Here is a 15,076-nt window from a genome sequence, read left to right as displayed (position 1 = left end):
TTATTTGGAGCTGACATAGTCTGCTTTTCATTTTTGCTGAAATGTACTCAGTTGTCAGCTGAGTACATTTCTGCAGCTAACATGTCCGTTACACGGACTGGTTTGGGCTTCTTGGATCACTCAAATACCTCATTTGCATATATTTCAGCTGCAAATGAGGTATTGAGCATTTCCACGCCCAGTCCGTGTAAGAGACGTGTTAGCTGTCTCTTACACGGAGGTTTGGGCTGTTCCTGAATCGGGAGGCTTACACGGAGGCTTACTCTACTCTTGAACTCCGTGTAAGCCTTCCTGAATCCTGCCCCCTATCTTCTTCAGTTGGTAGTAGCTCAGGTGGATGTTGAAGATCCTAAATGGAAAGAAAATAGGGGAAGGTGCTGGTGCCCTCGCCAAATTTCCCCTAGCAGTAATATAAATGCTAAATCAGGTCTACACTGAAAAGTGCCACTAGACTAGTGTGACTAACCCAATCAACAAAGGATAAATTAAAGATGCACTTTTCTGACTCCCTCTGTTATATTCTTTCCTCTCATTTGTATCCACAGCTGCCTTCATTTTAACACTCTTGCTCATTAGTATGACATTATACCATGATTTGTATATTATGCAGGCCACAATTATTCTCATTTTTTTACATTGTGCTACTGAAATGACATGATTGTGTGCATGGCCCCTCATCATGCGAAATCACTTACTGATGAATGAAAGACATTTCTGAATCCCACCAATAGCATCTTTCTGGTTAGACTTAGATGCTCACAATTGTAAGAAACACTGATTGAGATATTCATAACTGGTAGATTTAAATGAATATTGCCACCTGTGGGTGTGTCAGCCAGGCTTGAAAGATTCTAAAAGTTTTATTACACTAATGGAAAGAATGTTATGTAATGAAGATTTATATAAAGATGAATCACTGAAAATGATGGAGAATTAATTTGTTAAAACAAACAAGGCAGCTGCACATATACTATTCTTTAAATGTGGGAGAAGGGGCCACATTGATAAAATCTGTAATGCTAATGCTGACACAACTGTGAACGTTAACTATACTGAGAAAACTGCAGGATGCAGAATCCATGGAATTTGATAGGATCTCTAATTGACTAGTTAAACTGCATTTTGATATTGTGAAACTGCCAACTTAATTAAATATATTGGGTTATTGGATGGAAGGAACTGCAAGGGCTGTTGGATTCTGGTAGCATGGTAACCCTTATAAAAGGACAACGTATGTGGAGGCATATAAGTTAAAAAAAAACTGCAGAAGCAGCATGCAAACATAGAGGCAAAAGAGAATGATATACCATTGCAAAAGTGGAAACCCAACCTGAGCTTGGGAAGGTATACACCCTTTAGAGTTGTACAGTACTTAACTCAACATGATAATCGGGATTTCTCTCATTTTAAAGATTATTGGAAACAGGTGAAAGGGGTAGCATTTTTGATAAACCAGGCCCTCACCTTAAAGGGGTGGACCCTCAGGGTCAACAATTCACTATAACATCTTTGTTCTTCCCTGAAGCTGAGGAGAAATAATCACCCACAGTTGTGAACAATAATAAGTTTGGGTTCAGTAAAGGCATGGGGCTAATACTACAGTGCTCTGTGTGAACTTGGATATATGGGAGCATACAATGGGAGTAAAACACTATGAACCTTCCTGAAACTAGGGAGCTGCTACTCATGAGGAACAAAGCTAGACAATAAACACATAAATACTAGGCAACTATTCTCTAGATCATTATGAACCTAGCAATATATATATATATCTATATATATATATATATATATATATATATATATATATATATATATATATATATATATATATATATATATATATATATATATACACACACACACACACACAAATATATATATATATATATATATATATATATATATATATACATATATATATATATATATATATATATATATATATATATATATTTTTTTTTTTTAGAACAGCAGATTGTAGTAAACAACTTAAGTTAGAAAAAGATTTTTCTAATGAATTCCCTTTGCGGTTAGACAGAACCATAGTTAGGAGATTTAATATAGAGATGCTTCAGAAGAAAGGGATAAGCAAGGATAAGGCAATGCATAGTAATGAACCAAGACAGACTAAGCCTAAGGCAAAAAGGGGGGGTGGGTCTGGGATGGTACTAAACACCAGCTTACAGGCAAATAATCTTTTGGTATTCAAAAGGGGAAAAAAAGTTACTGATTGTTGTACTGAACACTGAGAATAATTATTTCACGTCCTTACATTCACCGCTGCAGTATTCATTACTTATGGGATTCCCTGCTGTAAAATCCATCGTCCGGCCAGTTTACCAAAGCCTACCATTGCTTTAAAGTACTCTGAACATCACCTACATAGTCCTTGTGTAGCATAAGACATAAATATGACATTCAGGCGTACCATCCTCTGAACTTCTTTCCCGCCAGTTGAACGCTGTTTTTAGCCATTGGTCTGTTTGCCTCAATTTATTTTTTGCCATTTTTCTGTATGTTGGAATTCTGATGATTACTCCTGTTTGCTGAAGTCCTCAACATTGCAGATAACTACCCAGTTGCTTTTTTTGTTCTTTTCTTTCTTGATGTTTTTGTGCTGTTTGGGGGGAGGGGTTAATGTCATCCAGGAAGGGTAAATGCCTGTGTAGGAGACTGATTCCCCATAAAGACAGCCACGATTCATGTCTTTTTTGCCTAGGAGCTTCTCATGACCATATGTCTTGCTCAATTTGTCAGGTGTTTGTCCAGAAAACCTTTTATAGTAGGTTTTCTTCCCTTTCATTGTATTTTGAGAACCAGCATCTTAAGCTTCTTACTAAAGATACTATGGATGGAACTTCCTGGCCCGAGGTACAGTAGGGAAGAAGGTGAAACAGGTAACACTGGAATCTTCCACTGTCCAGCCTCTGCTGGGTGCTCCTTCTGAGCTTATTACAAACCCAGAGACTTGCCTGGATGTGTTGTCAGATTCCTTTGCCATGTCTGGGTTAGAGGCCAGTGAGGATCTGGCGGGCAGCACTTCTGATGTGGCTTTGCAGGCATGTCTTTCGGGCGTTCAGGGGAACCACGGTTGATTGTTTCCAAGGGGTCTAGGGTGGTTCCGCAGTTTCTTCTTAGGGAAGAAATTCCTACTACAGTTGTGGAATGCTGGCCAAAATCAGGGCCCTCTCAATTTTCTGGGATGGAGGTCCCCTTAAAAAAGAAACAAAAAACTAATCATGTTACTTCTGCTTCTAGGAACCCACAAGTGAGTGGCAGGCCTTTACTCAGGGGTTATTTAATGCTTTACTGTCATTAAGGCCTCCTCAACGGGTTTCAGTTCCTGCTCCTCCTTGGTTTTCTTCTTCACCTAAAAGGCCCAGGGAATTGAATTCTTCTGAGGAAGAGTTGGATTCTGATGATGAATCCCTTACTTATTCTACCCAGATTCCTTCTCCTTTAGACTATGGGTCTGAGGAGGAGGAATCTAATACTCCAGATACTCCTTCTGAGGAAATTTCCTTTGGGGACACAATCTCTAGGATGTTGGAATTTTTTAAGTGGGATTGTGCTGGGGTTTCTGATATCCGTAAGAGGTACTATGAATTACTGCAGATGGAATCTCCTAAACCTGCAGCTATTCCTCCTGTCTTGGCTACTTTACTAGATGTTTTTTTCCAGTGTCTCTAAAGTGCCTGATTCTCTGCCCCCTGCTCCCAAGAAGTCTGATAGGTTTTATAGGGTGCTTGAGGATTGTTCCTTTTTGTTCAAATGTCCTGCTTCTGACCCCTCTATGGTGTCTGTAGCCTCTAATAAGCTTCCTTCATGTAAGCTATTGTCTTTTGACAAGGATAACAGATCCATGGAAAGGTTGGGTTGTATACAGCTCAGCAAGCTCCTGCCTGGTGCCCTGCAGAGTTCTACAGCAGCAGAGAGACAAAATAGAGATGTTGGAGTGATTAAGTATAATTTTTCTGCATTTTCTTGCTGCCTTTAGATAATTCTGCTTAAAACACAATTTTTTAGAGTTTCTGTGATTTAAAAAGCTTGTTTCAGCTACATATTGTACTTATTTTACTGCCTGCACTTTAAAAAAGTCATTTTTGTGTTTAACTTACCTGTTTAACTGTTGTAGGATACACACTCAAGTGTGATAGCCATTTCTGTGTATCTAAAGTGTTTTTTTGATTGTAGCTGCTTTATTTTCTGTAAAAAAAACAAAAAAACTCAAAAATATACTTGTTTTCCTGCCTTTCTAAGCTAGTATAGTTCACTTTTCAGGTTAGTGCTGAATTCAGGTCTGTGTTACAAGTTTCTGTGTTTGTACATACCTTACTTGGATAGAAGGAAGTTTGTCTGTTCACCTGTGAGATTGGGGAGCTTTGAGCAGCCTATCTGTCCCTGGTGGAGTGGTTTCTGCCCAGAAATTAGTAGTTTATTGGCCATTTTGGGTTAATTTCTATCTCTTTCATTTCCCTGCTATAAAACCTGCATTTACGTGGTTTTGCGCTCCGGGCAGCGCCGGTTAGCTAGGGTATAACTATTCCCTGCTCCACAAAGTCTACTCTTCAATTTTTCTCTTGGAACTAGACAAACTTTCAACTTAAGCACTCAAACCATTCACTTCTCAGCCCGGCACTTGCTCAAAACTCATAGCAAGTAATAATCCTTAGCACTAGACCCCCCCCCATACTGTAGAGAAGGACAAGGATCTCTATTCGACCTTACCAGCCAATCAGTAAAACAATTCACTGTACCTATCCAGGCATGTCCAAATGGCAGTTTCAGGTGTACTCTCTGGTCCAACTGGTGAATCTGGGCATTTTGAGACAATCTTACAACTGTCTCATGTACACCGACAACCTTCTCCTCCTACCACCAAACATTAATACATGCGAGATATGCAATTATACAGCCAAACTGGAGGCTAATCTCTCTCAACCCAAGAGACAGTCAAGAGGAGAAGGGAACTAATTGCATCACACCACCAGTCTCACATAGACCTATGAAACCAGCACCGGCAAAAAACACACATAAATACAGGAAAACATACTCGGAGGTTCTAAATAAAAATCTGCAAAAGCAACAGAGACCTCCAAAGCAGACACCCAAGCAATCTCCACCCCCCCCAACACAAACCATGAAACACATACTTCACAAAGCCATTGTGCCATGCAAACACAGACCTTAAGGCAAAATAACATACCCAACACACTAGTAATAGGAGACTCTATAGTCAGGCACACTGATGTCCCACTCACTAGGCTGAATAAGGAAAAGGTTACTGTTAGCTGCCTGTTGGGTGCCAGGATCCGCCACATAACACAAGCACTTAGGTCACTTCAGAACAAGTACAAATATGACTCTGTCATTGTCCATGTTGTTGTGAATGACATGAGTCATACCTCCCTGGACTACATGAAAAGAGACATGGAAGAGCTCTCTGATCATGTAGTCCAGGCCGGTATGACCCTGACCTTGAGTAGCATCCTGCCCTCAACAAGAATGATACCACAGTATAAAGAAAAAATTATCAATTTCAACAATTGGCAAAGCTTCTGGTGTCATTCAAAGGGGGATCCAGTGTCTGTCAGCCTGGGATGACATGCTTGACAGGCCACTCTGCTTCACTAGAGACAGCTTTCACCTGTCACCCTTAGGCTTTTGAATACTGGCCAAGGCTCTTGCCACCCCTATAGTGCCTTTTTTAGGCAAGGCTCTAAAGACAAACCCACAGCCGTAAATAGCACAAGTAACAAAAAACTGATGGTAATGCTGCTCATTGCCAGAAGCCTAAACCTCAAAATGCATGCACTCGAGGCACTCCTCAGTATGGAGAAAATCGATATATGTGCAGTAACAGAAACCTGGTTTAAGGCTCCAGACAGCACACCAGCACTACCAGGCTACAACTCATACCATACATTTTGGCCACAAAACCCGGACCAAAATACAAAAGGCAGGGGTGTATCCATATTCATTAAGGATACCCACACCTCCAGGTTAGTGGCACAGCACTATCCTTCAGAGATCTTCCACTTCCAAATAACAATGGGCAAAACTGTAATTCAAATTGTAGCTTGCTACAGATCACCCACCATGTCCTAGGACCCCCATTCCGCATTTCTGGAAACAATGGGAAACATGGCCAACTGATCAATTAAGGACTCATTCATAAGATAGAAGAGGCCACTTAAGGTTAATCATTTGTTAACTGAGGGGTGGAGCTAGGAACTAAACCTTCTATTTAAGGGGTAAAATAAAACATTTCTGAGCTTTACCAGAAAGTCTCATCCAGACTCTGCTATAATTTGCTGTGAAGGAAAGGTTAGTTTGCTTTTATTTTTCTATTTTGTATATTTTAAATACTGTAGCTTGTTTTCTTTACCGTGTGTTTTACTTGCATTCTGCTTTAACAGCATATTAAAACTTGAAAAGAGACCACAGCTCTCTCTCTCTCTACTGAGTCAGGCAGAATTTCTTTCCCACCCTTCCACCCAGTTAAGTTGTCTTGTTAAAGGAGAACCGCATGCACAGACTAAAAAAACATGTTTATTTCATCATGTTTAGATGTTTCCAATATTTTAACACCACTGTGGGACTATTTACAAGTTTTTAAATATTTTTATATGTAATTTAAGAGTCTGGCCACATGGGGTCAAGCATTTTGCTGAAAGTTAAACATTTTTGTAAACCTCCATGTATCCCAGAATTCAGTGTTTGTCCTTAACACATTACATCACGCAGCCTTTTTTGTTCAGAAACTTCTGTCACTGCATTCATTTTACATGCATACACAAAGGTTTTTCCATTCTGCAAATTTCAACTAAAATAAACTGCTGTTAAATGCCTACTTAAAAAAACTAACTGAGACAAAGCCAAAGAACAGACTTGGAGTCTTTGTTTTACTGCTTCTTCTTTACAGAGATCCTAATTTGCACTCTTTTGTGATGCCTGAGCCATAGTTCATTAGATCATCTCCCCTCCCCCTTCACACTTCCCCTCCCAAGCTGACAAAGTGGTAAAGTTAATTAGACCTGTTGTTGCTTTGATTGACACCTCACCACAGGGGACTTGACTCATCCAATGTTTCCTAGTTCTAGCCTTTTCTTTCTAACAGTGGGACACTTATTTATGCAGCACCATGGCTTCCTGTCATGAAACAGGGATGCATAGTTCAGAGTATTTGGAAACACGCTTGTCAAATAAAACTACCTACTTTCTCTGGGCTAGCCTGTTTGCCTGAAATACACACAATATTTTAAGTGCTGTAAACAGAATAGTTAATGGACAAAAATACTAATTTGACTTGCTTAAGGTTCAGGTATCATCTGCTTACTCAAAATCACTGCTGACTCACTATACGAAGTCTTGTAAAGCCCATGTACACATTTTGTTTCTAGTTTACCATTATGCCAACAGTTACACATGTCTTATTACATGATTTCAATAACAGGTTTGCTGGTGTGTATTTCTTGATTTTTTTACGTGAAAACAGTGGCCCAGTGTGTGATCATACTGTAATGTAGATACATGCAGAAAAGCACTATGTGCAAACAGTAATACATATAGTACAGCAACAACATGTTCCATGGAGGTTTTGCAAGACAGTGTCTAATTGCATTTTGATAAGTATACCTGCTTACACACCCTTTTTGTGTTTCTCCTTATAAAAAGCCACATCACTATTCATCATATATCAGAGATTTTTGTTTTCATCTTTAACACAAATATATTACATATATATATATATATATATATATATATATATATATATATACACACACACACACACACACACACACACACACACACACACACACACACACACACATACACAGATATAAATATATGTACACAGATAACAGGAAAGCCAAACTGATCAGGAGACTGTTGCAGACCACAAATTCCACAATGGTACAATAATCCAAGAATTTTGTTGTTGGTTTCGAGTGGAGGTTGGCCGTTGCTTTTTCATATGTACACAGATATAAATATATGTACACACACATATATAATATATATATATATATATATATATATATATATATATATATATATATATATATATATATATTATACACACACACACACACACACACACACACACACACACACACATATATATATTATATACACACACAGTACAGATTACATATTACAAGAACTATATCTACAAGGAAACTGCTGTGGCCCATGGTGAATGCCTTCATGTCACCTTGTAACATGAAAATCTGTGCATTATCAGTACACAGACAACAGGTATCCCAGGTAATATGCATCACTCCCTGGACTGACTAAGGAACTAAGGCAGTAGAAATGCATTCCTGAATTCCTATTTTCCGAACGATTGTCTACTGGTGAAATACACTCATATGAACAGTTTCCAAAACTACCAGTATTAAAACTTACATTAGCAGTGTAACAGCCCTCACATGCCCATACAGCTTCACCCAAACACAAGCTTCTATTCCCTAATGCATTTTGCTTTTAAGAGGTATTCAAATGCCTGTACAATTACTTTTCTTCTATTGTACAACTAAACCCTGCAATTCATACTTGAAAGAAATTGTGGTTCCCCAGCCCTCATCAGCAGCCCATTATCTGAATTATCACTGCACAGTGTGTGAACTGCAGAAAATGACAGTCTTGCTGGAGGGGCTTCTGATCAGACAGCCATTAACTGCTTACACAATATCAGTTTTGGATTCAAAACTGGGTCCATGTCTGCTGCTGTGTCCTTAGTGCCCCAATACTTGCATACAAAACTTGCCAATAGTACAGCAGTGATAGTTTTTCCTGGCAGACAACTTTTTATGCATGCAATTTTCCATTCGATATAGCATGTATGTTTGCCTTTGCCTATTCCCTCACTGCAGACTACACAAGATAGTTGCAGCCAAAGAGTAGCCAACTAGGGACAACTAAATGCTACACAGATAATTGGAATGTCTACAACTGCGACTGTTTCTACTAACTGGGCATACATAACTTTGGAAGATGTTGTCTTGTTAATGCAGGACTTCACGTTACATTAGGTCTCACTACTGTTGCCACTATTTTGTCATGGACAATAAAGATGAAATGTTACAATGTCTGCCTCTCATTTCATGCCATACCCGTTTAGACAAGCTCACCAACCTGAACATAAACGTCTATGTCACAACATCGGTTGTCAATTCCCTTATGGACAGAGCACACATGGTGAGAGTTGAGAGCTAGGTGTGACTCGAAACCGGTTACAAGTGGTGTTCCCCAGGGCTCAGTCCCATGACCCCTCCTGTTCAGCATATACTCGAGGAACAGGCAAGTACAGGAGGACTATGGCTGCCCAAGTTTGCAGACAACTGCAAACTAGGGGCTATAATTCTTCTTTCGGCTTTTTCCCAGTTAGGGGTTGCCACAGCGGATCACCTTGTCCACACATTGATTGGCAGTGGAGTTTTACAGTGTAGAGTTGCCAGCCCGGCGCCCAACCTTCCACAGAAGGCACACACACCTAGGGCCAATTTAGAGTGTCCAATCCACCTGCAGCATGTCTTTGGGATGTGGGAGGAAACCGGAGCACCCGCAGGAAACCCACGCGACCACAGGGAGGACATGCAGACTCTGCACAGAAGGCACCCCAGCCGAGAATCAAACCGGAGAACCTCTTGCTGTGAGGCGGCAATGCTGACCACTGTACCACCGTGGCCGCCCAAACTAGGGGCTATAATAAACAACCAAAATCCCAATGGAATAAACTTCACAAGAGTCTGTGGGTGGGAGGATGACATAATGGTTAAGGTGTTAACCTTAAAAACACAAGGTTCAGTGTTTGATTCTCACATAGGCTAACTGGCCAAGTTTCAAATCGGCCCAAAAGGGCAGTTAACCTAGTACTGATCTATGAACCTATTTTATTGTTTAATTTTTATAATGTATATAAACAGCATTTGTAGATGAATTTGTATTCCATGAAGGTGTTTATGTGTTTTTTGAAGACTCTTGTGAAGTTTATTCCATTCTAATTTTGTTAGTTTATTATTCGAAAGACTTTTGGTGGTTTTGGTATACATGGGCTATAAAAACTCTGGCTGACACGGACATCCTACTAAAGGGTCTCACAGACAGATACCTGGTGTCAAAACCATGGCCTCAAGCTAAATGTCAAAAGTGCATAGTTATCCCTTTGGAAAAACAAAGTACCACAAACTTCCACATAGGTGGTATTCCCCTAAATACGAAACACATAAGATCTGGGCACCAAAGTAGATACTCTCTAATTTGATAATCACATTGCCAAAGTGTTTAGAAAATCCTTCTGTGTGTCCCACCTAATCACAAAAGGGTTTACGTCCAGATCAAGAGAGGTCAATGTGCCCCTGTACGCAGACGCATCATACAGTACAACACCTCATTTTGGATGTACCTTACAAGACACCTGCAACAGCTAGAAAAAAAGACTAAAGAAGCACCTCACCAAGAGGATCACTGGCCTCAAACAGATACCCTATGCAGCTAGAGTGAAGAAACTCCAGCTTTACTCGGTTGCATAACGCCTGCTCAGAGGTGATCTCTGCCTGACATACAAGGCCATGTCCAACCCAGAACTGATGGGCATGCACCACGAAAGAAAGCTTATTCCCTCAAGCCAAAGGCTCTAGGGATCTAAACCAGAGACTTTCCATGCTTTGTAACAAGATTCCAATCTACATTACGCAGAGCTCCTTGCTAACTCAAGAAAACCCTTGATAGGATGGGAAAGAGAAAGTTTCCCCCTGGGATCACTTCAGTGGCTCTGCTGGACAGAGGCACAGGAACTAATCATATGGGCCAACACATTCTGGCTAGTCTTATGCCTTCGGGCATATAGGTTTCAACATATGAACCTATCACAAAACTTTCTATATGGTCCTGCGAGCAATCTCTCCATAATCTTATTCACTTAATAGTAACTATCTTTGTATATTACAGGATATCTGTAATCAAATGACTGTCCTCAGTGCACTTTCCATAACACTGTCCAATTGCTAAAAAACACACTTGCTCATGACTGTATCAGACAAACAGTTTTCAGGACTTAGTTGCCAGTTACATAAGTCTTGCACAAGGCACACCAGAATCATCATTTATGTTTAGCTATGATCAGGCAGTATGGATCAGTGTCGGACACTGCATTTCACATTTCTTGGGAAGGATTTACAAGTGTAATTCACTTACCTTACACAAGGTCACTGCAAACCAGTGCTGCAGCCCATCTCAGTGTCCAAGTACTAGTAGATGTTTGGAGAACTACTGTCCCAGTCAGTTCCAAGCTTGCACAATACGTCAGCCAGGCCACTTATGTTTTCATGAAATAACAGGTTGCCAGGATACCACACATTACCGCTCCATGGATAAATCTGACCGTGATGGTTCTTGCACAACACCTGTCAGTAGAAGATAATATTCAGTTATTAATGTCATAGATTCCATGTCAATTTTTCTTCAGGTCATACCTTCCAGAGCAATTTTATCTTAATACTCATCCAACATACTATACCAGGTCTCCAAAGACATGGTGTCAGTGTTCAGTGAAAGCTGGCTTTTTGGTTACAATGTACAATTGTCAATCTTGACTTTGAACTATTGTCTGAAGCCTCTGTACCTCGTCAAGGTAGCCAGCATCACAGAGGTCCATTCACACCACAACAGTACTGACAGCTGCAGTCAGAGCTGCACTCACATCACCATACTCAGCGCATACAAATCTTGCTTCCACTCACATGTACCATGTTATTAATGCTAGACACCCGACTTTTTCGAAGAATCAGTAATCAGTCACTCCATATATTTAACTGCAGCTGTCCAAAAATCTGACTGAAACATGTATGGTACAACACCATTCAAGCAACTACCACAAACTGCTTTAACACAACACCCAAATGTGCAATATTTATATGCAACATTGTCCAATACATACCTATTTAACCATTTCTCGTAATAACTCTTCTAACTCACCATCATTCTCCGAATATCAGTTCCATCACACAGTATGTCAAGATAATGCACTACACGCTGTTCTCTCCATTCTACTATGCTATTGGAAAAATATTCACTGTTACAAACACAGCTCCTCACGTTGACTATACATAGTGCCAACAATCCCCAATGCCAATAGCAACCCAATTCAGCATTGTGCCAATATCAATGTCTTCCATCAGACCAGCCTGTGACTTAGTAAATGACTAATTACAATACTTACAATAATTACAATAGCCTCCAAGTTTTACTATTGGGCAAACCAAAATAGGTTACATATACTGAGGTACAACACTGCACAGCCCTGTTTCTTCAACTTGCCAAGTACACCTGTACTGTACAAAATTTGTGAAAAAGTGAATGTCAAAGTGAAAAGGATAATACATCACCTGCATCAAAATTTATTACTTTTATTTACATTTACTAGGAAAACAAGACTGGACACCACACAAATATTTAAGTACAGACATGGTAATAAATTAATAAAATTGATATAAATGCAAGTTAACAATGCGAGCCAAAGCCACAGACATTTTAGTGAGCTATGCATTCATACATACATAGGAGCATTGGTTACATCTCCGATGGCACATAACAAAATATTTCTATAATAGGAACAGTCAGCGCCGATGAATCTGTACACGGAGCCAGATATAAAGCACTGCTGGCTGCAATGGAGGAAGCCAGTGCAGAGACTAGGAAGAAATGGTACGTAAAGTTTAGCAGTGATACCAGATACAGAGTGGGTAGTACAGATGGAAATACATGGTGGGGTAAGATGCAAGGTGACTTATGGAATGTTAAAATACACAGTACTGGTGACTGAAAGGAGATCTTAGGGAATGTTAAAAATACACAGTACTGGCATCGGTAGCAGATCAAAGATAGAAGTGAAACTTGGAGGGTCTGTACATGGCTGTGGGGGGCGAGATAGGTTAGCCACCACACAACACGGCACTTAATCTGACTGCCACCACACAAACACAGCACTTCCGACGCCGCCACAAACACTTGTAATGTAGCGCATTAGGTCATTTTTACGCGGGAATTGGTTTAAGTCTTACTCACCTGCATTATATCAATACCAGGTCACAAGCATAGATTACCGTTATCACAGAAAGTCATTAATACGGTTACTCACCTGTATTATATTAATACCCAGTCTTCAGGCCGCAAGCATAGATTTCCATTATCACAGAAAGTCATTCATACGGTTACTCACCTGCTTCAGGCCGCAAGCATAGATTTCCGTTATCACAGAAAGTCAGTAATACGGTTACTCACCTGTATTATATTAATAACCAGTCTTCAGGCCGCAAGCATAGATTCCCGTTAGCACAGAAAGTCATTAATACGGTTACTCACCTGTATTATATTAATACCCAGTCTTCAGGCCGCAAGTATAGATTTCCGTTATCAAAGTCATTAATACTTTTCACATGTACTCTTCATAAATTGGCTCCTCATGAACCAGCACACATTACCTACATGGCACTGTCAATATGCTCACCCAAATAAACATCACACTTCAAAAACTGTCATCAGCAACACCATGTCACAAATGTGACCAAGTACAAGAAGTCCTAGAAATTAATCAGTTAATGTAAAACCTTCTTATTCAGCCACACCAGATTCCAACTAAACACTACTACTTGCATAATAAACGGTCAATGACTTTCACATATCACCATTCATTGATTACTTAAAACACCACAGATTTACATTATACCCAGACATGCTTGACAACTATACGATACAAATCAAAATCCAGTTATTAAACTGGAAGACAGCAACACATCTCCACGAATCCAGTATGTAAACTGCTACAACATTCAGCATCACTGTTTAGTCCACACACAGCATATACTACAGACATACGTAAGCACCACACACAGCATATACTACCAACATACATAAGCACCAGAGTAAACTGCAGGACTTGCTACTGTAAAAGATCGCCTTGCTTTCTCAATTACTTTTTCCAAATCTAGAAATGTGTTTTGCGATCACCCGTGTCTTCTCTGGTCGCTCACATCTAGCTATATTCTTTGGCAAAGTTGGTACCAACATGGGTGAAACTTCTAAAATGCCTCTTTTGGCTCGTACCACTTCTAACATGAGGTCATAAATGTAGTCGAACTTTCGCTTCTCAAAGATGGGTTTCACCACCCATTCCTGTTTGGCCTTTGGGTACACCACTCTGTATCGAAGCTCTCCTTTAGAAGCTGACTTGGTGGTAGGGCATCGGACAACAGCTTGTTCCCGGTTGTGGTTCTCATTATGGTCAAGGATGGCAAGTATGATTCTTGCTTTCATTCCGGCAAAGCTGAAGTGCTCAAATTTGGGGCAGTACCGGCATAGTAATGCATGGAACACCTCGAGGTTTCCGGTGTGGCAGAACTTCGTGATGTGCTTCAGATCTTTAAGAAATGCAGGGTTTGTAACAATCTTCCTTAATGAGCTGTGACACGCATCATCTTCTTCGAGCCACTTCTTCTCATCTCCGTCTATCACTGGCATCTCGTGACCGCAACAGGAAACCTTCTTTGCACCACTCCAGCTGTGACGGTCTGTAACATGGTAGAGCAGAGACAACCATTTTTCCTCAAGGGCAACTTCATCTCCTTCACATGTTTCGAACACCACCACAGATGATTGGAAATGCTATGGCACCACTGCAGTAATTCACGTCTACCTTGCCTTTTCCTGCTTCACATACTTTCTTTGTCAGGCTTTTTGACATATGCCACACATCAAACTGATGTTCAATCGCTGGAAATTCCTTCCGCATCAAGAATCTAATCCCACGATGTCTGTCAGTTGCCACCAGTCGTACCTTTAGATTTTTATCCAGCAAATTAGTCATACATTTCTTGAAAGCTTTCTTCTCCAGTGCTACCGATGAAATTCCTGTGGTAACCTGCTCCAGGTCAAAATCAATGATCTTTCCTGAATCCAAGTCCATCATACTATAGCAGCAATACTTTGCTGAGTATCCAGGACTGTCGCATCGCCCATCTCCAGCTAGCCTGATTTCCTTGCCCTTTGCATCTTCCAGCAGCCGCCTCTG

This window comes from Protopterus annectens, chromosome 12.part0, assembly GCF_019279795.1.
Source record: "Protopterus annectens isolate FY-2018-M chromosome 12.part0, PAN1.0, whole genome shotgun sequence".
NCBI lineage: Eukaryota > Metazoa > Chordata > Ceratodontiformes > Protopteridae > Protopterus > Protopterus annectens.
Note: the sequence above shows the minus strand (reverse complement) of the source record.